At 35.2% G+C, this 24,084-nt stretch overlaps 1 long non-coding RNA gene across 2 annotated transcripts in view; it reads right to left on the bottom strand.

Moving 5' to 3' along the window:
• Nucleotides 1-6,524: 6,524 nt before the first annotated feature.
• LOC146997735 (uncharacterized) overlaps nucleotides 6,525-24,084 on the bottom strand; it is a 46,716-nt gene continuing 29,156 nt past the window's right edge. Inside the window, exons 3-4 of one of the 2 annotated variants that reach the window (XR_015040811.1) lie at nucleotides 22,727-22,939; nucleotides 6,525-7,641 (exon numbers count right to left, since the gene is read on the bottom strand). This is a non-coding gene — a long non-coding RNA (uncharacterized LOC146997735). Of the gene's footprint in view, nucleotides 7,642-12,192; nucleotides 12,302-22,726; nucleotides 22,940-24,084 lie in introns of those variants that run through there. The other variant, XR_015040812.1, reaches the window with a different exon arrangement.

Genomic DNA, 24,084 nt, shown 5'->3' with positions numbered 1-24,084 from the left:
ATTTATGTTGGCACTTTTTTGTCAGTTTGCGCCAAGAATACTTCACTTGGCGAACTTCTTAATATATGGCAACCTAGTTTCCTTTCCCGTGAGAAGAAAGAAAGTCACCATCGTTCCTTTTTTCCAAATAATATTCTTTATATTATTTTTTTAATTATAACTTATTATTTTAAGTAATTTTTTCTTTTTCGAATTTCATTTTAATTGTTTAAGTTGCATGGTTTTTTTCGAATAATTGTTTTAAAAATTTCTATTTACCTATTCGAACTGCGTAAATAAAGGTGCAGCGTTTATTTATTTATTTATTTATTTATTTTCAAATAGTTTTCTTTATATATATTTTTGTCATAGTTATTATTTTAGGTATTTTTTAAATTCTTATACTGTTATTTTAATTGTTTGTGTTGCATTGTCGCTTCAGATAATTGTTTTAAAATTTTCTATTTATTCCTTCGAACTGAGCATTTTAAATATATTTATTAATATAAATTTTCCAGAATTTGATTTTATTTATTTGAATTGCGTTTCTTTCGGAGGAATACATTATAACCCAGACTACGATGCGTTTGAAAACTGCATTTATTAAAAGAGAAAATACAGTAAAGCACAGTTAACACGCCTTTCAATGTTCCGTTCAGAAAAGATATATATAAATAGGAGAGATGTATAACCGACATTTTAACTTAGGATGACTTGCATACACTGCTTTAAACAGTTTTATCATTGTGCCCATTGCTTTACACAATTTTATCCTACATTTGGTTTCTTAAATGTTATTCATATTTTAGTCAAATATTTTATTTTTGAAATCGTAAGAATCAAATATCATTATATTAAAAAGTTTTAAATTTAAAAAAAAAATACAAATACTAAATTTTACCCAAACATTTATTTTTTCTTCTATTTTTCTTCAGGCATTATACTTTATTCTTGCTCTTTTTCTGTAGGCATTCCGCAAGTATATTAAAAAGCATTCAACTTTTTGAAATATCTTGATATTTCTGACAATCATTTTAAATAAAGTTATCGCCTTCCATTTCATAAAGGCCCATAAACGGCCGAGCGGTAAAGTCTCTGAACACTGGTAGTTCAATCCGGGGTTCGAATCCCGGTAAACGGGCTGGTTGCATGGGCGTTTTCGTGGATTTTCTCATGTGTATCGTGTATGCCAACTGGTTTCCCTTAGAAAGTTCTTCACAAAGGCATCCTTCTTTTTAGGCAGATAGCCCTGCTTTGACGTAACTTAATAATCCAATTCAATCCATTTCATCAATATTTGGTCAGAGCCTTTATCAGTCTTTAGAGGCTAAACATTTTGAAGGTATGAGATGAAAGAAAAGACTGATTTCATCAAGAGGTTTTGGTTTATTTATTTAGGGCAAAGCACACTAGGGCTATCTGCCTAAGGAGAGGGATGCCTTCGTGGAGGACTTTCTAAGGGTAACTGGCTCGCATACACGTTACACATGGGGAAACCACGAAAACGCCCATGCAGCCAGCCCGTTCGCGGGGTTCGAACACCAGCGTTCTGCGACTTTACCGCTCGGTCGCTGTTTCACCAGGAGGAAAAAAAAACCTCTTTAGGTTACATCCACATACATCACTGGATAAACTCCTGAATCTTCAAATAATTCGAATGAGAAAATCATGGGATTCTCCATTTATGATACGATATGATGTTCTATAATGTAATTTAAATTTATACAACAATAAAGTCTAAAACCAGTCGCTCTTCACTTTAATCTGCAATGATATCGTTTTTATTTTTTCTGTTAACACAAACTCAATTGATGGTATTTGCCGGTGTACACGTCCAAGTGTTTTCTCTTTGAGCACCTAAATTCTTTGAAGTATACTGAAAGTATATTCAAAAGCATCCAACTTTTTGAAACATCTTGGTATGTCTGACAGCCAAATTTCCCAGCACATTTTTGCTTACTTTTCTCCCTAATTTTCTTCTTTCCTTCTACAGTTATTTTCAGTGCTCACACAAGAAAATTTAGATTTTTCGATTGCTAGACTCCCATAAATTTTGCATTCTTCTCAATTTTTTAAAATATGAATTACATGAATTGCGTTTCAGCCGAAGACAGCTTTTCGTTTTCTAGTCATTTTAACTATAAATAAAGTTTAAAGCGAAGTCCAAAGGATAAATATTTTAATTAAAAGATTTTTGCTAAATGACAAAGAAACAAAACAGTCCAGCAGGGTTCATTCTGTACCACCGAGTAACCCAATTCTTATATCGGCTGAAACAATCTAAATCATATTAAAGATCATGTTTTTTATACAATCTATAACGCGAGAAAAAAATTAAGAGAATTAATATAAAAGATTATATTTATATATGTGTTTTTAAAGCTGGGACATGAACCAAACTGTCAAACTTTTAAATTTACATGGTGGTTATAATTAAAATTCCAATTTGAAATGGTCATAAAAGGAAAACTACCGGACCAAATGTTATCAAACTTGGGAATCGTGTAAAGGAGGTTATGAGAATTTATTTTCCGCGGAAAAAAAAAAAAAGCGTTCAAAAATTCACCACCAGGGCGAAAATGGCGCTGTATACAATATTGTTAAATGAAATAAGACATGAAAACATCTGTTTAAAATGTGTTTAATAGTTTCCGAAACGTGTTACAAAGCATGCTCAATGTAGCGTCCAGCATTTTCCGAAAGCAAGTTAAATCCTGTTACTGCATTCTCAACAGCAGCTCTTAGCATATCAGGAGGAATATTACGAACATGTCAGTGTATCACATTTTTCATTTCTGCCAAATTGCTTAGATTATCACCATAAACAGTGCTTTTGAGATAACCCCATAGCCAAAAGTCTATGGGTTAAGGTCAAAGGTTAAGGTCTGGTGGGAAGAGGGGGAAGTGTTGGCCTATAAGACGTTCATTCGTGAAATGTTGCCTAAGTAACTGTGCGACACACGTGAGGTTAGGCCCAGCTCTGCGTAAATATCGTAGTATCTAAAATGCCACGTTACTGCAGTTCATGTATCACGAAACATTTTAACATTGACTCTAAGTGAGCTGCAATCACAGTGGTCCAGCTGTCGACTGCTCTTCAGAGAAAAATGGTTCAATTATAAAACTAGCTGTCATTCAACACTAAACGGTGTGGAATGACTGTTATGCAATCGAATGCAGTAGGAGAATGCAATGGAACTAGGTAGATAGCATGAGGGACTTCTTTCGCCCAAATCGATTAAAAGCGTTTTGAATCAGTGTCTTCATGTTTTAGGGCCGAATTCATGGTTCAAAAATTACAAATTAGCGATCTGTCATAAAACGATTTCCAGATTGTACGCACTTGTGCGAGTGATTTGCGATCTCACATTTTCTAATCGCTAATTCGTGGTTTTCACGGACGAATTTCTCACTTACACGGATGGGGGCACTCGACGTTTATCGAATTTAACGCCTTTAAATGATATATTGCTTAATTCAAAGTTTCTTAAGGGTATACAACATATAAAACTCGTGTAACAAAAGGTTAAGTTAGATTCCGACCCATATTTCGTTTAACAATATTGTATACAGCGCCATTTTTCCCTGGTGGTGAGGTTTCGAACTTCCTTTTTTCGCGGAAAATAAATTCCCATGACCTCCTTTACACGGTTACCAAATTTGATAACATTTGATCCAGTAGTTTTCCTTTTATGACAGTTTCAATGTGGAACTTTAATTATAACTACTCTGTTTATTATTAAATTTTAATTTGAAGCTATGCGTTATATGTATACCATGCGCAAATTTTTTGCTTTTATGGAAAAATAAAGAATCGAAGCAAATATACTTAGGGTAATGGACCAAAACTGAAAAAATTTCCCCTCCCTCCGAAAATCAAATATTGAAACTTCGACCTTGAATTTATTGGGTTATCGAAATATTTAATTTGACTTATCTTCTAAGTCCTAGTTCCGACAACAATTCCGTCAAAAATTCCGAATAACTTAAGCTGAAGTAAAAGATTTAGTATATATTCACTGTATGTTAATAATGTAATCAGAGTGTAATATAAATAGATTATAGAATTTGGGCTGATGCAACTTTTTGTCTGACTGCACAACATGTTATGGAAGAGAAGGCTTGTAGAGATCTGTTTTTGACATGCCTCTTAAATTAGATGTCATACTCCTTTTGTCTCTTCAATGTCAAAAACATTTTCTTTGAGAGGCAACTTTAGTTTTTGGGAAAGAAAAAAAAATCACAAGAAGACAAATTTGAAGAACATGCAGGACGATTGAGTACACATACTTATTTTCGGAACACAAGCGGTTCTCCGAATGGTTATTGAATAATGAAAAGATGCATTATCATGCAATGCAAAACATTTGGAATACGTTTTCTGACTGAATAACATAAGATTAAAAGTCATCTGCTTAATTCAGAGCCATTTACAAGTCAACTACTCGGCAATTGCAGAATCGTTTTGATCCTGAGCTTGTAAGACAAACCTAATATCACTGGATTTAAACACTTCTTTAATCTTGCGAGGACATACCTTCTTTAGTTCATATTCCAAGAATATTAAGTGAATACAATTATTGCAAAAGAAATTGAATATTCATTTGCACTACGGCTTGGTAGTTAACTAACGAATTAACAAAACTTTAATTCTGCTTTTTGCGTCTAAGAATACAACAATATTTTTTAAATATTTACAAATAAAATATTAAACTGGAGATTTACTTGGAGCCTCATCAGTTGCCTAGCATTTGAAGATTGTTAAATACTAATTGTTTGATGCTAAGTCTAACCCAGGCTGCATGTTTGGTTTTCATAGTTTTCTATGTTCTCCTTACAAAGGTTCTCTATGAAAGCATCTTAATCAAATAGCTCCCATGTTGTTTCTATGTTCAAATAACCAACTAACTTAGTTTAAGGCGCGATTTCCAAGTGAAGTTACTAGCAAAACTCGAATACTCATTAAAAATCATGTCGCTTGCCAATCGGGAGTAAAATGAAAGATACTGCGCCAATAATTGAATTGCTGTTACGGTACGCTGTTTCTAAACTTAGATGGTCATTCCTTAATTAAATAGCCCACCAGCGGCCGAGTGGTAAAGACGCTGAACACTGGTAGTTCGGTCTGAGGTTCGAATCCCGCTAACGGGCTGGCCGCATGGGCGTTTTCGTGGATTTCCCCATGTGTAACGTGTATACCAGCCAGTTTCCCTTAGAAAGTCCTCCACGAAGGCATCCCTTCCTTTAGGCAGATAGCCCTCGTGTGCTTTGCCATAATTAAATAATTCAATTCAATACTTAATTAAATATAATTGATTTGTAACTTCTACTAGAGTTGGCGGTAAAAATTGAAGTGTAAATAAATAATATCGTGTGCAATCTTGTTTAATATAAAATTTAAAATATTTGCATTCAGACAGAAAGTTTTTTGAAATATTTGCAGTTACTTTATAAGAAGGATTTATTAATAACCGTAATAATTACTTATTATACTACTGATGATCAGGATTCAGTTCTTGACAATTACATTCTAAATTAGAATTTTAAGGATTGTCCACAGAACCTGCTGACTTATCCAGCCATTAAGTAGCTGCAGATCATTTCTACATAACCATTGAACTTCCATTAATTCAATCTCTAGAGAGTTGTTGCATATCATAATTTGACTTTTATAAAAATGATTATTCTAAATCTTATATTCCTATAAAAATACACTGTGATTTAAAAATATGGATGATAGTATCAGCCGCTCTTTCAGCCACTTCATAAGCAACAGTTTGTTTAGAAATAAATTATGCAGTTAATGTCATAAAATATTTTCATAAAATTCAAATAAACATCAAATGAAAATTCTCAGTTTTAGACGATTCGAATTAAGCGAAGTTAAAGTAAAGTAGCAGACGATAAAACGCCGAAGGTAAAAATTTACTCTTACAAAAATTTACTCTTATTTTTTTTTTTTTTTTTTTTTTAAGGAAGAAAGAGAGAGATTAAAAAAATAGTTAAAAATTTGAATAATATCATCTATAATTTTTAAAAAAAATAACTTTTCATATAGTATTAATAAATATTTATTACGCATCTTTGAGAGAAACAATATCATATTATTAATTCTCCGTAAAATTTTACTTGAAATTTAAGTTAAAAATAGCTGTGGCAATTCACTGTAACAAAAATCCATAAACCACATTTGGCGTTATTATCGCTCAAAAAAAAGATGCCAAATTTCAAAACGCGAAAATATGTAAATTCGTGTATATCGTAGAAAATTTTGAATAAAAAAGTCTAATTTTTTGCAGATATGCTTAAAAGTACACCTACTTTAAGATGATGGTAAAACTTTTATAGGTTATAATTCAAAATATTTTTCGAAAAATTTATAAAACTTATTTAAAAATAGAAATTTTAAAAATAAAACACAAAAAATGGGTAAATTTTATTTGGAATGAACCTAAGTTTGGAAATGTGAAAGGAAAAATCAAAAAAGTTTAATAAAAAAAGAGATATTAATAAATATTTGCCAAATTCAATTAACATTGAGGAGCTAAAATTTTGAGAGCTAATATTTTAAAAACTACTCGTACGAATTTTACAAAACTTGTTATTCTGGCATAATTTGAGTCGTAGAATCGAAATATGGAAAAAAAATGGTATGTTATTTCAGAAAAAGTCCGATTTTGTGTCAAAATACCTATGTTAGAATAGTGCTATATATAAATCTAATATATATCCTAAGTCGCGCTTTCGAGACATGAAAAACGCAGTTTGAATTTTGTCAATCGGCCCAGTAGAACTGGAGATATAGCACTGTCCCATTTTTTTTTTCTTTTTTTTTTTTTCTTTCTTTTCTTTTTTTTTTTTTTTTCTTTTTCTTTTTTTTTTTTTTTTGAGCAGTGTACATACATACCGTATCGTACATTTACGTACATATCACATATTATTAAGCGTATATAACGTATTACATTTAACTGTACGTATACATCGCTCGCACCCCGCTTCCCTCTGTTTCCGCAGAAATGTCACCAAAAATCCACACTTGGAAGCTTTCGATAATATGCAGGCTTGAATGACATATCTTAGATTCTTATATCAGTCCCTTCTCTATTTAAAGGTATAATCCGAGATGCACTTCAGGGGTGTTATGAGCACAGAAATGGTTGAGCGTAAGCGTAAGTATATCAGAGTCCAGTGAATTCAAAATTAAGTATCTAATTAGAATTCTGATAGGACGATAAACGTATCTTGAAATTTTGAAAAGATCTCGATTTTTCAGTGTTTGTCACCTTTAGAAACGATGAAGAAATTTACGAGGATTCAATTTCAATATGACATAAAACCAATTCTCTTTTTTCTCATTAGTCCAGTTCTTTAATCCTTAGTTCTAGCAGTAAAGATGAAAAAATTAGAGTGTGCACTTATTGCTTTCTTTTTTAAATGTCTTACATTATGCACGGTGTTGTAAGAAGGATTCCATATCATCACTGAATGATCAACTCCTCCGGTGGCAACACAGTTAAGTCTCGCACAGTATGCGAAAGAGTTGATGCCACCTGGTGACTGAAAACTAAGACTTTCATTCCGATCCAAGTGATGAATCAGCATGGCTCTTTTTGTGTGTACGGAACAGGAAATGACAGCGCAGAGATTAGGAATATACTGGACCTGGTGGTTAAAGAAAAAAATGTGATTAATTACATTGAGCAACAGCCAATTGCATTTGAAATGAAAGTAACTAAATTTTAATTATCTTATTACAGTCTGCATGCATATAATATATAAAATTATTTATAAATTTGAGAAAACAATTTATTAGAAATAATGCAGATGCAAACCAAATACAAGGTTCTCCTTCCCCGCAGTATAAAATAATCAATAAGAAAAACTTGAAGTTTCTGGGTTGGACGTCAACTCGCTTAAGGCGAGCACGTGTTAACATTAACAAAATTTCGGTCGCGGTAGCGATGGTTATGATCTGATAAGAAGGTTTGTTGGTTTATAATGCTATATATAAATAGGTATTTCTTTGTTAAAGTAGCCACCGCGTTTAATCGGTAAAACTGGTAGATTAAATAACCAAATTTAGGAGGAGTTTTTTTTTTTTTTTTTTTTTTTTTTTTTTTTTTTTTTTGAAGGAAGGGAGGTTGTTACAAAGCTGGTTATAATCTGTTTTAAACATTTTTTTTTCTAATGCTTGCTAAAAATATGACATGAATTTAGCTAAAGGTTTACTGAAAAGGAAGATTATTCACTCCACCTTGTCGTTTCACTTCACAGTAAGTAATAAGCTGAAAGTACTTGTTTCTTAACAAATTTTGAATTAAACAAAGCGTACGAAGAAGTACTATACTTTACCTTTTGTATGGGTGTAAAGTGGTTTTTTTCGGAATACTGGCATTGTAATCCCTTTACCTTTCCTTTCTGTATAGTGTCGAAAGCGATGATGTATGGTCCGAGGTGAAGGGCTTTCCTGTGCAGCTTTGAAAAGAAATCAGAACTCATATTTAAAACAAAAGCATGCCCAGAAAAATCACCGCATACTAGCTTCTCCGACATATAACAATCTAGACTCACAACGATGGAAGGTAACCATGCAATGGAGAATTTATGTTCAAATCTGAAATCAAGTTTAATAACGTTTCATTAATATTTCGTTAGCCTTGGCATTTAAGTTTTGATGAAAACAGCACTTAAGCGGTCATTATATTGGTATTTCAATAAAAACAAAAACTAAATCCAGTTCTTTTTTTTTAATCAAATAAAAAAACCTGATTACAAAATCATGCCATCCGTAGAAATTGCAGCATGCAAAGTCCGTTAGTCGTGTTTTGTTTATTGTTCGGCATAATTAAATAAATAATATTAAAAATCATACAGTTAATTTAAAATTAAAATATACATACTTTATAATTTAAAAAATTAAATAACTAATTTATTACTCAATTACCATATTTTTTTAATCACATGGAAGTTCTAATGGCATTTACCGACGTAAGATGAACATTTCTCAGCAGTCTCATTAATACCATCTTTCAACAGCTTTTTTTATGTTGTAAATTTCTTGCTTTGTGTATCGTCTTCATCCTTATCCTTCTCATTCTCCTAATAATCTTTCTCTTTTCCTTGTATATGCCTGTTTGGTTCGTCGTCATCTTTATAGAATGTGATGGAAACAGAATTGCACCTTCTGTTCACAAATACTAACTCTCTCCGAATATCCAACTAAGCCGAACGTGTTCTAATAAATCCAAGGGAACCTTCCGCACTCTTTTCTTCGTTTACGAATATGATCATAGGCCACAATTTATGGCAATAACTACGTAAACTAATTCTTTACATGTTTGCAAGTAAGACACAAAGTAAATCTGGCTTCTTTTAATGTGCGTTGCATCTGAAAGTCATAGACACTTACTTCAAAGTTCATACCTCGATGCATAGAAAGGAACCGGTAATTCATCTTTATTCTATATAATTCCTTGGTCCAAAGTTTGGATAAAGCTTTTTATATTACACTCCAGAAACATGACATAAATGTTTTCCGTGTTTAAATCTTAAAATTTTTATTCCATTATATATTTTTCATCTCGTATACCTAAATTCCAGATTTAAATTTAGACTTCAAAAAGGTGCCGTTATTTTGATGTTGCTGGTATTATTGGTGAACTGGGTGCCGGTTAGGAGAGATAGTACTGTATTAAATAAAGCAGGAAGAAATACATTGCGTATTTCCTCAAAATATATTTATATGATTAGAATTGATTCTGCAGTGCTTAAAAGTTGCTCTTTCAGATTCCGACACAAGAAAAGAAGAATACTTGTTTTCTTCCTGTAATCGTAAATATAATGTCTTCTATAAAGAGTGTCCGTAATCCTTATCCGACCTTTATTTTCGCAACCGTCCGTCTAGACATATACTTCTAACTACCAAAATGTTTTAGATAACTGAAATACTCATATTCTGGAATTTTTAAATTTAAAAATTATTTTTCTAAAAATTAATGTTTATACCCATTCTAAATATATGAAAACTAAAAGGATTTGCTTCCATACAAAAAAAATTGTTAAGAAATCTAATTTCAAAGTATGCATTTTCGCTAATGTTTGGAGTGCCAGAAACCAAATCTGTTATTATCTTTGAGGGATCTGTTAAAAAAATAGATAAATATAGCTTGACTTTTCTTTCCGTTTAAAGTGTTTGGGATAATCCTTATAATTTGTTAATGTGTAACATTCTTTAATTTCCAATTTTGTTACATTTCATGGGCCGAAAGCATTTTCACACAAGTAAGTTGCAAGTTTCCAGACTCTAAAAATATTTTAATAATGTTCAAGTGTAGTTTTTTTTAGTATCATAACTTACACAAAGTACAAAAAATTCATTTGACTAGAAATTTTTTAATTTCTTATTTATGCAAATACTGTCACGAGTTGTGCCAGCCTGAGACTTGAAGCCTGAAACTTTTTTCTAGAACATAAATTCTATAAGAATAAATCTTTTTTAAATAAATAAAATTTTTTATGAAGAAATTTTTTTTGATTAAATCTTTGATGGAGTTTTCAAATCAATGCCTTTCACTTTATCCATTAACACAGAAAACTTTATCTCAAACTGATTTTTATTTTTAGTTACAATATTGTGTACTACGCTACTCAAATTTATGTAATTTGCTATTCAATTTGTGTAAGAACCCTGAATTTTAAGTAAGACTAACCTGAAATTTAGATTTAGGTATCCCTGCCAATTTCTGTCAGAAGTCTTTTTTTTTTTTTTCCCCTTTCTTCTTATTCTTTTTTTTTTTTTTTTTTTTTCTCTCTTTTTAAATAAGTTTTTACTAAATATAACTAACTATAGAGACCGAAATACCTTATAAGAAGTTTAATCGTAGAAGAAGATCGTCTTATAAGAAGTTCGTAACTTTTACGAAATTAACGTTTTTTAATTTTAAAATGCTGAAATAGGAATATTTGTATCCTTTTAAAACATTTCAGGGAGTGAAAATGAATATCAACGACCAACGATTGCATAAATAAAGTGCGCAAAAGTACTTTTATGAACATTGCGTATGATTGCGTATGCGAGGGAACTGGTGATAATTCGTGATTCCCGTTTCGAAATAAACTTACAACTAGCACCCGAACTAAAATGACGGGAAAGACGATAATTCTCCAATATCCGGAATTTTCGGCTGAGTCCCCTTCTGCAAAATTGCCTTTTAAGTGGGGAAAAATGTAACGAATTTTCACCTTCTTTACCTTGCGACTTCGTGCCGTAATTGGAAAGCGCGTCCGGCTAGCAATCTGGAGGTCCAGCGATCGAGTCCTGGTAGGTCATTGCTGATATTTCCTGTTTCGAAATAAACTTAATGACTCTACAACTGATGTTTCAAAAGTCAAACAATACCTTCTTCTACTGCTGCGAGACCGAAAATGAGACGACAGAAATGCATCGTGATATGTTAGCACCGAAGCGACACATAAAGATTTCTAACCAAATTACAGGAAGTTAAACATCTAACATCATCTGCAGAAGGAAAAGTGAACTATAAAACCTAAAAATCAAATTCACTAAAGACTAAAACATAATCTTCAAATTTCGTCATTGACTAAATAAGCCTTTTATGTATTTTAAGGGCGTCTAAAGAATCTGTATACTAAATAATAATTTTAGCAACATAAAATGAAATATGGTCTTCAAGAAAGGTGCACAATGAATGATTTATGAATTTCATTTTTCCGGGCCTAAACTTCATGTTCATAAAATTCGTAAATATTCTTGAATGATTTATGATTTCGAATTAATGAAACCAAAATTCCTTGCGCCATTATTATACCGACTGTACAACAGTGGTGAATGGTTGGTATGACATCTTTAAGTGGAATGTCGCAGTAAGAGAAAGTTGGCTTTGGCAATCAGATATCTAACTCAGGAGCTACAAAATGTTTAAAACTCTTTTGCAAGTGGTAGGCCGATATTGGTCGCCAGAGACGGCCAGCTTAGAGAAACCTGGCTTACTTAACGAAATCGTGAATTAAATAATGCTCAAAATATTAATTATACCGTAGCTTACTAAATAAAAACATTCCTATTTCGTACGAAGTGAGCCGTATGCATCGTAACAGTTCCTGTGTTATTCAGAATATATAGCTTGAATATTAATGACAACTGTAGCAACTGCAATTTGTAAGAACTTAAGAGTTAATAAAAATTCGACTCACTTGTACATGGTGGCTTGAAAGAACCGTATGTCTCCTGATGTCGTAGATACTGCTACCAACTTTTTTCTCGGTATGCATGCAAGTGCAGTTGCCCACGTGCTTAATTTGCCTATGAAAAGTTGTCAATTATAGAAAATATTGGCATCTTTAAACAACAGTATGAGCTACATTTCATTAAATGCACATATCCATTCCTCCAAGATAATTTTCCAAAACAAATTATTCGATTATTCCTCACTAGATTACGGCAAATTTGCTAACCTGTAAAACTGCCCTATCTTTTAGCTTGGCCTTCTAAAATATATTTCATAAAGAAAATGAAACACTAAAAATTTTATCACGGGGCTAAAATAATTTCAGGATCTATTTAGATAAATAAGCTACATGATACCGCAACAATCACTCAATCACTTGATCTGCATAATAAAAAGGGGAAGCATTCTGTCCCAACAAATGGTGACATTCTATAGGTATTTTAGAAACATTTGGATGCACCAATATCGACAAAATAATTTCTCATTAGTAGATAAACAGGTTGACAACTAAGCCATCACTGTAAAGACTGCCATCAAACACCAAATCACCGTAATAAATGTTTTCAAAGTTGCTGTACCAAAATAACCTTAAGTGAGGAATGACACAGTTTTTACTGTAGGTTATTTTTCCTTTTCCGATTTACCTCGGTGATGATGGTCAATCATTCAGACTTCAGAGGTAACTTGGTAACTGGGACTATATATTTAATGGATGTGGTAATAGTATGCCGATATGTTGATGAGGTGGTTTAACTCAGTACATTACCATTTGTTTTAGGCCTAAAATGCGATATTTTTCAGCTGCATTATGTTCACATGCAGCAAATAGGCAAGTATCCTTTCTTTCAAAATTTAAAGATGGACTTTCTTGCTTGGACTATTCCTTGATCATATCTTTAAGTCAGCGTGATGAGTATGCCACCCTTTATTTAATCATGACGCTTCTTACACTTTTTACTTCTATCTGCCTGTCACATTTTTGCATCAGCTTGAATCACTCTGGCATGGTGTTGCAGTTTCTATACGAAGTGATATATTTCACTAAATGTACTGTAATAATCACAAAGAACTGTTTGAATCTTAAAATAATCATTCAAGTTGCTTCAAAAGGGAAATTAAATTATTAATCCAAAGACTATATTCCACTTTCAGCAATGGATTAATAAATTAGAATATTTTAGTTTCCACAATAATCGTGTTCAGTATTTTATTGTACAATCAGCAATTTTTTTAAACAAATCAGATTATTTATCATCTCTCATCTTATAAATTACAATTGTATTTATAACTTTATATAGACTACTTACAAGATATAGACTATTTACAAGATCATATGTTTTGTTGAAAAGATAGGATGTAAATGGAAGCTTTTTAAAACATCAAAAATTTCATTCTTGTGCTCTGATAACACATAAATAGATCTGATAAACACATAAATGAAATAGACATGTTTTGGATGGATCTGACGTTGGACATGAATTTCTATTTGTAATCAACGTAGCTTCGAAGATGACTATGGAATCGAAACTATGCTGACTTTACGGATCTTTTGCTCAAGATACTTTTGTTTCAAGAACAAACATCTTCATGTTTTGATTCAAGAGCAAACATTTATGATCAAATCACGGTAAGAATTCTGCAGAATTTCTGAAAGAAAACCTCTTTAAAGCAAGTTTTCGTAGTTTACTTTAAGTTTGAAACCGTGAAAGCACAAATTGTTTAATATCTGAAATATGACATGCCAGTTGCATAAAAATACTTTTAAAATACTTTTGAATTCTGATTGTAATTTAATAAATATTAAATATAAGTTACTGATATTAATATTTAACATATTTTTTTCGTTCTGTCGCGCTGTCGGATACAACAAAATTCTCAATTTCTCTGATCTAGCCATCAACTATTAAAAGCTATCTACTAAATTTACATATAGGATTATAAATTGACGGCTAAGGCGTATGAATGTTATTTCAAAAGAAATTACAGAGATTTTTAAAAAAATATTATGATTATTATTATTATCATTGCTGTTGTTATTCTCCTTTCTAAATAACAACGCAAGGCTGCGCCTTATAGAAATCGTAGAGTGGGGAGAGTACAACTGTTAAAAATTCAAGTAATTAAAATTTAACTAATGAAATTTCATTGACTTTCTGTCTTTCCCTTAAAATTCAGCGGCCATATTTGCAGCAGTAGGTTGCATTTTCGTCGCTCCTCGTGTTTCGTCTTTAGCAGCGGAAGTTTTTATTTTCAGGTGCTGAAACAAGTTTTATTATTTAGCCCACATCAGTAGGAATACGTAGACACTAATGTTTTGGTTCTACGACCAACGGTTCATTAATTACGGATTCATTAATTTCTCAGTTTAACATCCAACGGGGCTGAACCTTAAATTGCTTTTGAGCGACCGCCGGAAGCCGAATCATATTGAATTTTATATCGCTGGAAAGAGGACCTTACAAGGAGTATTTACAGACCAGTTTCAAGACAATTGGTTAATTATACCGCTAGTAATTAATTTTTAAAGTAAGTGATTCTGCAGCCACGAGGTGTCCGTGACCCTCGACCTTTTCAAGCGATCCAACGACCACCTGCTGTCCAGCGACCCCCCGGCGTCAGCGACTTCCTTTCTATCAACAAAGGGGAAAGAAGACCAACAAAAGGGACTGTGTTTTAATTCGTCTTTTCGCTAATTAGGCAACTAACTGAAGTAGCTCTTCGGAACCTTCAGTTTTGGACTCCTCATGTGACAGGGATTACAGGGATATAAATTTCAAATTTTTTGGACGACTACAACCCGAGTTTTCATTTTTTGTGACTTTATTTTGGACAGGATTTTCACCTTCGCGCGCCTGTGTTTACGTACAGTGTTTACCTGATTTATGTCCATCTCTTGGATTACACAGTGACAATATTTGAACGATTTCTGCAGAAACTCATTATACAGAAGAAGAGCAGAGAAAATAGCGGCCAAGTGTCAATTCGCTTACCGCGGCTGCTTATAGATAGTACAGAGAAGGTTAGCAACCAAGGTAGGATTGCCTGTTTCTAATTAAATCAATTAGTATAATTAAGAATCGCATTACTTACTGGTTAGACTCGGCTAATTTTAGTCATTAACTTCATATTATAAAATAGGCTTCAGGTATAACACCGGATACTGTATAATTATCAAACTATGTCAATTTGTGTCATTTTGCGCTATCTAATAATATCTATTACTGCTATGTTAATTTAATTACAGTTTCTAACGCTACAATTTTGCTGTGATCGTGTGCATTTAATTTGTACTCTGCACAGAAGGCTCTAGCTTGCATTACAAATCTGTTTTATTTACCTCAGTTCAAACTGGCTCATTAATTATATTAATTGCCAGTATAATTCTCTTGTATCAGTATTTGATAATATGTTTTTACGGAATGCATAAACAGTAGCATTTCTTATCAGAGCATTATGATTTAGTTTCTCTGTACTTTATTCTAAACTTTTACGTGTGGTAATTGGCTTACCAACGTGTTTTAATTAGGCAGTAATTAAACATAAATAGTAATACTATATTATTTGTGTGTATCCCTGTGCATATTATTTATTCCGTGAATGTATAATAGTACTATTACAGCATTCTGGTCACCTTTTGATTATTCTATTTTATTAATTAGCATTAATTAATTTGTTGACCATTACAAATTTCTTCGAATAAGAGCATTAGCGTTACTTAAAGTGCAAGTGTGTGTGAATTACGAGCAGAGTTAGTGCCACAGTGAAATTTTACTGCAGTGAAAGTGAATAAGTGATTATTAAGTGCTTACAGTGATACGTGTGCAAGCAATTAGTGCACAAAAAGTGCATTAGTGATTAGTGCTGATTAGAGTTAGTGTCACAGTGAAATTTTACTACAGTGAAAGTGAATAAGTGATTATTAAGTGCTTACAGTGATAAGTGTGCAAGTAATTAGTGCACAAAAAGTGTATTAGTGATTAGAGTTAGTGTCACAGTGAAAGTGAATAAGTGATATTAAGTGCTTACAGTGATACGTGTGCAAGTAATTAGTGCACAAAAAGTGCATTAGTGATTAGTGCTGATTAGAGTTAGCGTCACAGTGAAATTTCACTACAGTGAAAGTGAATAAGTGATTATTAAGTGCTTACAGTGATACGTGTGCAAGTAATTAGTGCACAAAAAGTGCATTAGTGATTAGTGCTGATTAGCACAAGTGCATTTACGTTCAGTGAGTGCATTTACGAGCAGAGTAAGTGTCACAGTGAAATGTATAAGTGATCTTTAAGTGTAACAGTGATACCTGTGAAGCAACTTCTGTGTGTCTCTATGTGATTTTACTCTTTGCATCAAATTCAGTGCGCCATCTCAAGTCCACAACTGTTTCTCGCACTGTATAGTGCAAGTGATTGCTACTATGACACGGCCATCAACCTCAGTGGCTGAGTACGACAATTCTAACTGCGACTCTGATCCGGCAACTCTTGCTGGCTCAGAATTAGACTATCACACAAAAATCAATAAGCTCTGCGAAAGTCTTAGAAAAACAGCTTCCTTACAAAGACGAGGCAGATACCTTCTTCCTTCAGACGTAAAGGTATCTCTCCTGGATTTGATAGACGCAGTGCACACTTTGGCACTCGAAGGTCCAAATGCCATGCAACCATCCGACCTATGATACCAACTGCCCAACGTATGGACGATACATCGAACGCGTCAGAAGGAGCACTCTCTATGAATAATGAACAAGAGCCGAACAGCACGACAACAGAACAAGCGATACGCGGGCCAACCCAAGAAACTTCAAGTGCGGAAGCTAATTCTAATCAAGCACAGATAAAGTGCACACAAATTAACTTACAACGGGCGGTAGCCGCGACCACGCAGGTAGTCCAGCATGCTATTCAATATAACTTAGATTTCTTGATAATTCAAGAACCTTATTGTCGCGAAGGACAAGTGACAAGCCTACCAATGGCATGGAAAATTTTTCAGAAGAAAGCCAATGCAGAACAAGCACCACGGGCAGCCATTGTCTGCTGCAACCCCTCCTGGTCTCCATACGTAGTAACCACAGAAAGAGACTTCGTTACTATTCTAGTCATCTTTGAAGAGCAGCAATTCCTCCTAACCTCCGTCTACTCCCCGCCCACGGAAGGTCTTACGGATGTGACTTGCAACTTTATACGAGTGAAACAGAAATGCCCAACAGTACCTCACGTCGTTGGAGGAGATTTCAATGCACATAATACTATATGGGGCTACAACGCCTAAAGGGCGAGACATGGAAGACTTTATGGCCTGTCACGATCTACATTTACATAATAGTCAAGGGGCACAACCAACCTATGACAATACTTATCATAAAGGATGGCCTGATCTTACACTCTCAACTGCTAATTTTGCCAACAACTTTAGCTCATGGGATGTTCTAGATGATGAGAGTAACTCAGATCATCGATACATCCACTTCACACTAACACTTGAAGCCAGCATTAATATCCTCCAGAGATTCAAACTACCGGGCGGAAAGATACGACGACTGAAGAATGCCTTTCAGGAGCTGCTCATCAGAGAAGAAGACATACTAGAAGACCTTACCAACCCCCAAGAACTGGATGATTACACAGACCACATTCTGTCATTACTCAGACAAATATGTCAGCAGATCCTCCCTACAAGGACCGCCAAAAAACTCCAAGGCATATCCTGGTGGACGGGAAGACGTAGGCGGCCCTTTCGGCAAGAAAGGGCCGCCTACAAGAAAGCAATTCTTGAAGCTAAAATTAACAGCTGGAGATCTTTCTGCACCAGTAACAGTAATCCATATGGAATTTTACACAAACTGGCAACGCAGAAGATCTTCCAACCAGCGCAAGTACCAGTTCAAACAACAGCACCACATACTATGGACGTAGCGGCCTCCACCGCCAAGGAACTTTTAAATGCTATCTTTCCCACAGATGATACACAAGCAGATACTTCAGAACAGAGGCAAATTAGAGAAGATACAAGCTCGCCATGCACACCGAACGATATACAGTTTTCTGCACAGGAGATACGTAATATATTCCGGTATCTGCCACTAAAAAAGGCCCCGGGTCCAGACGGACTCGATTACGCAATTATCAAAGTTGCATATCAGGCACGATCATCCTACTTCCATAAATACTACAACCAGCTTCTGCATTATAAAATATTCCCCACAGCTTTCAAAAAAGGCAATGTGGTATTATTTTTAAAAAAGGATAAAGACCCCCTAGTATCGAGTTCCTTTAGGCCAATTTGCCTTCTGTCGGCGATGGGAAAGATTTACGAGAAGCTCATCGTCAACAGGCTAAAATTTCATCTACATCAATACCAAAGCATTAGCCCAAGACAATTTGGCTTCAAACAAGGCAGTTCTACCATTCATGCCCTGCAGCGAATCCATGAAGTCATAAATCAGAACAAATCGCAGGGCTACCAGACGGCTTTTATATCGATAGATTTGCAAAGTGCGTTCGATACCCTCTGGTGGCCTGCCATCAGGCAGGCCCTCAGAGAGGCAAGATGCCCAAGAAATATCTTTCAAGTTCTGGACAACTATCTGGCAGACCGGCAACTGATGATCTCTAACAACAGTAGTACTGTTTCAATAACACAAGTGAGAGGATGTCCACAGGGGTCCTGTGCAAGGCCTCTGCTATGGAACCTCACCTTTAATAAAGTCTTAGAGGCAAGGTGGCCACAACATACTGTGTTAGTTGCATACGCGGACGACGCGGCATTACTGGTCAGAGGCCGCACACGCGCTGAGCTTGAAGCCCATGGCAGTGAGTCATGCACTATCTTTGCCAACCTCTGCGAAGAGCTAAAACTCAAAATATCCACCACAAAGTCCACTGCTATCATCTTTCCAAGAAAGGGTACAAATCCAACACGTAGCCCATGTATCAAACTACAAGGCCGGAATATTAAAGTCGTAAAAACTTTAAGATACCTTGGGGTAATATGGGACCCAGGTCTGACTTGGCTTCCGCATATCCAGGCACAAAAGATTAAAACATCTGCAATTGCCAGGAGATCACGACAATTCCAAGGCCGGAACTGGGGACGGAATCCCCACATTCAAAAGGTACTTTATAAAACTGTAGCTGAGAAGGTGGCACTCTATGCGGCAGCTATATGGGCACAACCCATGACCGCACGCAAGGTTAAGCAACTCCTATCACTACAGCGCCCATTCGCCATAGGCTTATGCAGAGCCTACCGCACCACTGCAACTTATGCAGCACTCACCTTGGCAGGCATCATACCACTTCATATCCAAGCGGAGCTAGAGGCCACATATACTAAAATAATACATCTACAGAAAGACGCAACCTTTGCAGGCACCTTACATAGCCCTGCAAATTACGAACATCCATGTACTCCTCTCCACACGCACCCAGCACACAAGGGACTTGGCATTCACACTGTCCTCAAACCGTCACGAAGTCAACCAGAAGGAAACCCTAATATGCACGCGTTCTACACAGATGGCTCGAAAACTGCTGAGGGTGTAGGTAGTGCCTTTATATACTACAGGCAAGGCCATGCTGCACACCATTGGAAAGGGCACCTCAATCCAAATAATAGCATTTTTCAAGCAGAAGTAGTTGCCATAACAGCTGCCATTGAATACGTGGCGCTCAACAACATCACACATGTGCAGCTTTATACAGACAGTATGTCGACACTGCTTGCTCTTGACAAACATAGTCACGCCTCCCCGCTGATCATACGACTGCAGCATATCCTAAAAGATAATCGGCACGCACATGTTGACCTAGTATGGATTAAAGCCCATGCAGGTAACATGGGTAATGAGACAGCGGATGAACTCGCTAAAGAGGCTGCTTCGAACCAAAATGCCAGACCGATATCAGTATCAGCACCACCATCTTTCCTCAAAAGTCAACTGCGAAATGCCGCTATCCAGTGGTGGCAAAGAGAATGGGATCAGGGCGACACGGGAAGGAGAGCGCATAGCTTCTTGCCAAAAGTAACCACGGAGCGCCTTATGGCAATTGCTCCCCTTACCAACTTCATTACTGGTCATGGTCCCTTCCCGGATTACTTCTACCGCCGCACCATCTCAACCACGGATCGCTGTGTTTGCGGGGGTGAGGGGTCACCGGACCATTATATCTTTCAGTGCCCACTCACGGAACAGTTCCACTTCCCGATACCAGCCAATATCTCAGCATTTCACAAGTTCCTAGCCAAAAACAGAGCGGCCATAAATAAAATCTGCAAAATAATAACCACCATTGCAGCATATGGCCAGGACCTCTGTCAACTAGAGTAATATGGCTTACATGCATTACTTGCACTGACATATGCACTCTAATGCTCTACCATCTAATCTCTGACTGCATAGGGAGCAGAAGAAAATTGAACACCATTTTTAGGTGTTTAATTTTCTTCTTTTGTTATAACCTATTAAGTGTTTTTTTTTTAACCGTGCCTGTATGTTAATTCAAATGTACTTCAAATGCCAGATGTCAAACAGTTGCCCCTGTATGGCCATGTATCCACACTTATAACTATTAAATAAACTCCAGGGGAGGACGCGGGACATATGCCTGTTAACCTCTGTTAAACTTCAGGCGTCCCCGTCCTCCGTCACCTGTCACCTGTCTTTCCCTTAATTTCAGTTTTTAAGAAAACATTCTTCCTGTTATTATTGGAAAATCCTGAACATAATTAGTAAACAGTTAATAATAAGAAATCAATTTTTAGAAAAGTATGTCTTCAACTATTTATTAAAACAATAAAATAATAGGAATCGCTTCTTACTGGTAAATTATGTTTTTTTTTTTTTTTTTTTTTTTTTTTTTTTTTTTTTTTTTTTTTTTTTCAGAAGTCTTTTAAATATACATCAAATTTTATTATATTATTTTTTAATAATCATAAACAAATTACTACTAAGAGGTCATAATTATTGTTCTTATCCTGAACATACAGGTAAATAAATAATCGTATTTCAATTAGTTAACTAAGAAGACTTTTTCTTTTCTCTAAACAAAACAAAACTGGATTGTGTCTGCATCATCCTTCTAACTTTTTATTATGCATTATGTTAGTATGTTCTAAGTAGCAACAGCTAGACAGGAACAATCATTTCCTAAAGATTATTTTGATCACATATCTGCAGGTTCTTTCACTTTCCTGTCAGTTGCATCGTTATTATTACGCATGCTTTTAACTTGGTTTCAAAATTCGGTACATGAATTCGCAGTACAGTGTTTCGCAATATTAATTTTCAATATTGTATAAGGTATTTCTCGCGCCTTCTTAGCATGCGTTCGTGGTGTAGTGGTCAGCAAGCTCGGAGCGTATTCGAGAGGTACGAGGTTCAAATCCCGGCGAGGGAATTGCTCATTTTTCACGTCTCTTGCTCTAAAAAAATTCCTAATGTCTCTACAGTGGCGCCCTAACTAAAAAAAGGTTCTGGATGATAATTCTCCAAAATCAGGATTTGGCGAATGGGTCCCCTAATCCCCAAGCGCCCTTTAAAAGGGGGAGTATATAAGGTATTTCTCCCGCCTTCTTAGCATGCCTTTGTGGTGTAGTGGTCAGGACGCCCGGCACGTATTCGAGAGGTCCGAGGTTCGAGTCCCAGCGAAGGATTGCCCATTTTTTATCTCTCCTGCTTCGAAATAACCTAATGTCTCTACAATGGAAACACTCGTTGTCTAGCAATAATAGTTTCTTTGAGAACATGCCAGTGTTAAGGCCCTAGTTACTTCCCCTGCTCAGTTGAACCTTGAACTTTTGAGCTCCTCTCGCTCTATTAAAAACAGTCCTAGGTATCATGCATACAGACCATTGTTAAATAAAACTGCCAAGGTTTAAATAGCTGATATGCCATTGAGTTGATACATTAATGTCTTCCTGAAGGTCGCTTATAATGAATGCAGTGGAATTCAATATACAAGGTTGTAACTAATGAAATTCCGTATCTTTATCTTTATGCATGATTTTGTTTTGGTCAACAAGATTTTTGTTTTTAGGATCCATTTATGGAGTGCTCCGGGATCTATGTATGGAGTGTACGGTTTTCAGGAGTTCGAAGCATGGAGTTCGAATTAAATTGAAAAGAAGAAACATCTCCATCGTCTGTATGAGTTCATCAATGTTCTCAGTGCTGCAGAGACTTATAGATAAATTTGTGTCGCATACGGAGAGCATACTGCTGAAAAGACGAACCGAAAGTAGACTGACAGGTTTACGAACAATGCCGAGAATACATCAAGGATGTGGATCAAGGATGTGGTTTCTTTAATTATGGTTGCAATAAATGTACACAGTTCCAGAAAACAACATAATAACATAATCTTAAGTATTAATCCAATATCACCGCAGTGGATCAGCTAGCTCACTGATTCCGCAAAGTGAACACATATTTTAATATGCATAACTTGTATGAAATACAAAAAATAAGAAAAATTCGAATTTTATATTTCATAAACTACCTCCATCCTCAAGAGTTTCTATAGACTTCTCAAAGCGTTTCTCCATACTTCTTGTGTAAAATGTTAACAGCCCGGTCCGACTGAGCGATACATAATGGCCGGATAGATCATGAGGTACATCTTGCAGCTCTGGGAACAATGTCCATTCTACAACAGCATCCTGGCACCTCACTGCGGAATATGTTGTTGGAGTTGGTTCAAATGGTCCATCCTCTAAAAAAGAAATCAGACAGTTTGATATCAGACAAGATTTGCTTAATTAGGGATATGAAATGAATTTTGTTACCGTAGAAGACAGCTTGTACATAATAGTTGAAACCGCATTGGGAATGGTTTGGTATTGAATTAATTAGATTACAGAGAGGCCCTCGTGCATGACTGTCCAAGAAATATGGCCCATATTCACGTTGCAGATGTGAAGAACAGCCATACAGTCAACGTTTTCACGGGATTAAACTCGAACTAGAACTACCAGTCATTACTAGTCCTTTGCGCTGATATGCTGATGGGCAGTTGTTTGACATTTATTTTATTTATAAAGCTATATTAAAAGATTTATTCTGACTGCCTAGCTAAATATTTTGCATAGCATAACTCTCCAAACACATTCCCACTTTTCGTTACACCTATACCAGAATTACACAGTCTATCAACACAAAGTTCCTCTACTTGCACCTAACAGACTTAAGAACTAATTATATAGTTCTTTTCTGCATTTAAACGTAAATCAGGAATGCTTTAATAGAAATATTGATTATTTTAGAAGTCTGATGATTATCAGAAGGCATTCGAAAGCTATTTGAAGAGTTGGGCCTAGCAACGGCCCAGCGGTAAATTCGCTGAACATTGGTAATTCGATCGAATCCCGGTGAACGGGCAGGGTGCATGGGCGTTTTCGTGATTTGCCTCATGTGTAAAGCCAGTTTCCATTTCCTCCCCAAAGTGATCCCTCCCCTTAGGCAGAAAACCTTGTTGTGCTCAGCCGTTATCAAAAGAACCAAACCATTGACAGAGTTGGAATAAAAATGAACGTTTTCTAATTTGTTGTTTTAAAAGAAATGTTAATGTTTCGGAGACTCTTCAGAATATAGAGGAAATACAGATAGAGTAGGAGGTTTCTTTAAAGTACTTGCAAAGCAAGTAACTGAAGAGTCATATGTTATTAAAGGTCGTCAATATTTGTGCGTTTTACGGGCGTAAAATTTCTCTGGGTCAAGAAATGTGATAAATCCCTAAATACGACTTGCTTCTTTTAATTTTATTATACACTATGTAGCTTATAAATTATAAAAAAAGACAGTGTTAAATTTACTAAACATTAGTAGTTTTACTCCCCTTCAAATCACTGCGAACAAGCT

The sequence above is a fragment of the Stegodyphus dumicola genome, chromosome 4, assembly GCF_044657685.1.
Source record: "Stegodyphus dumicola isolate Sdum_Otavi_A_Nest chromosome 4, ASM4465768v1".
In the NCBI taxonomy this organism is placed as follows: Eukaryota; Metazoa; Arthropoda; class Arachnida; order Araneae; family Eresidae; genus Stegodyphus; species Stegodyphus dumicola.
Note: the sequence above shows the minus strand (reverse complement) of the source record. Positions and strands in the feature narration are given on the sequence as shown.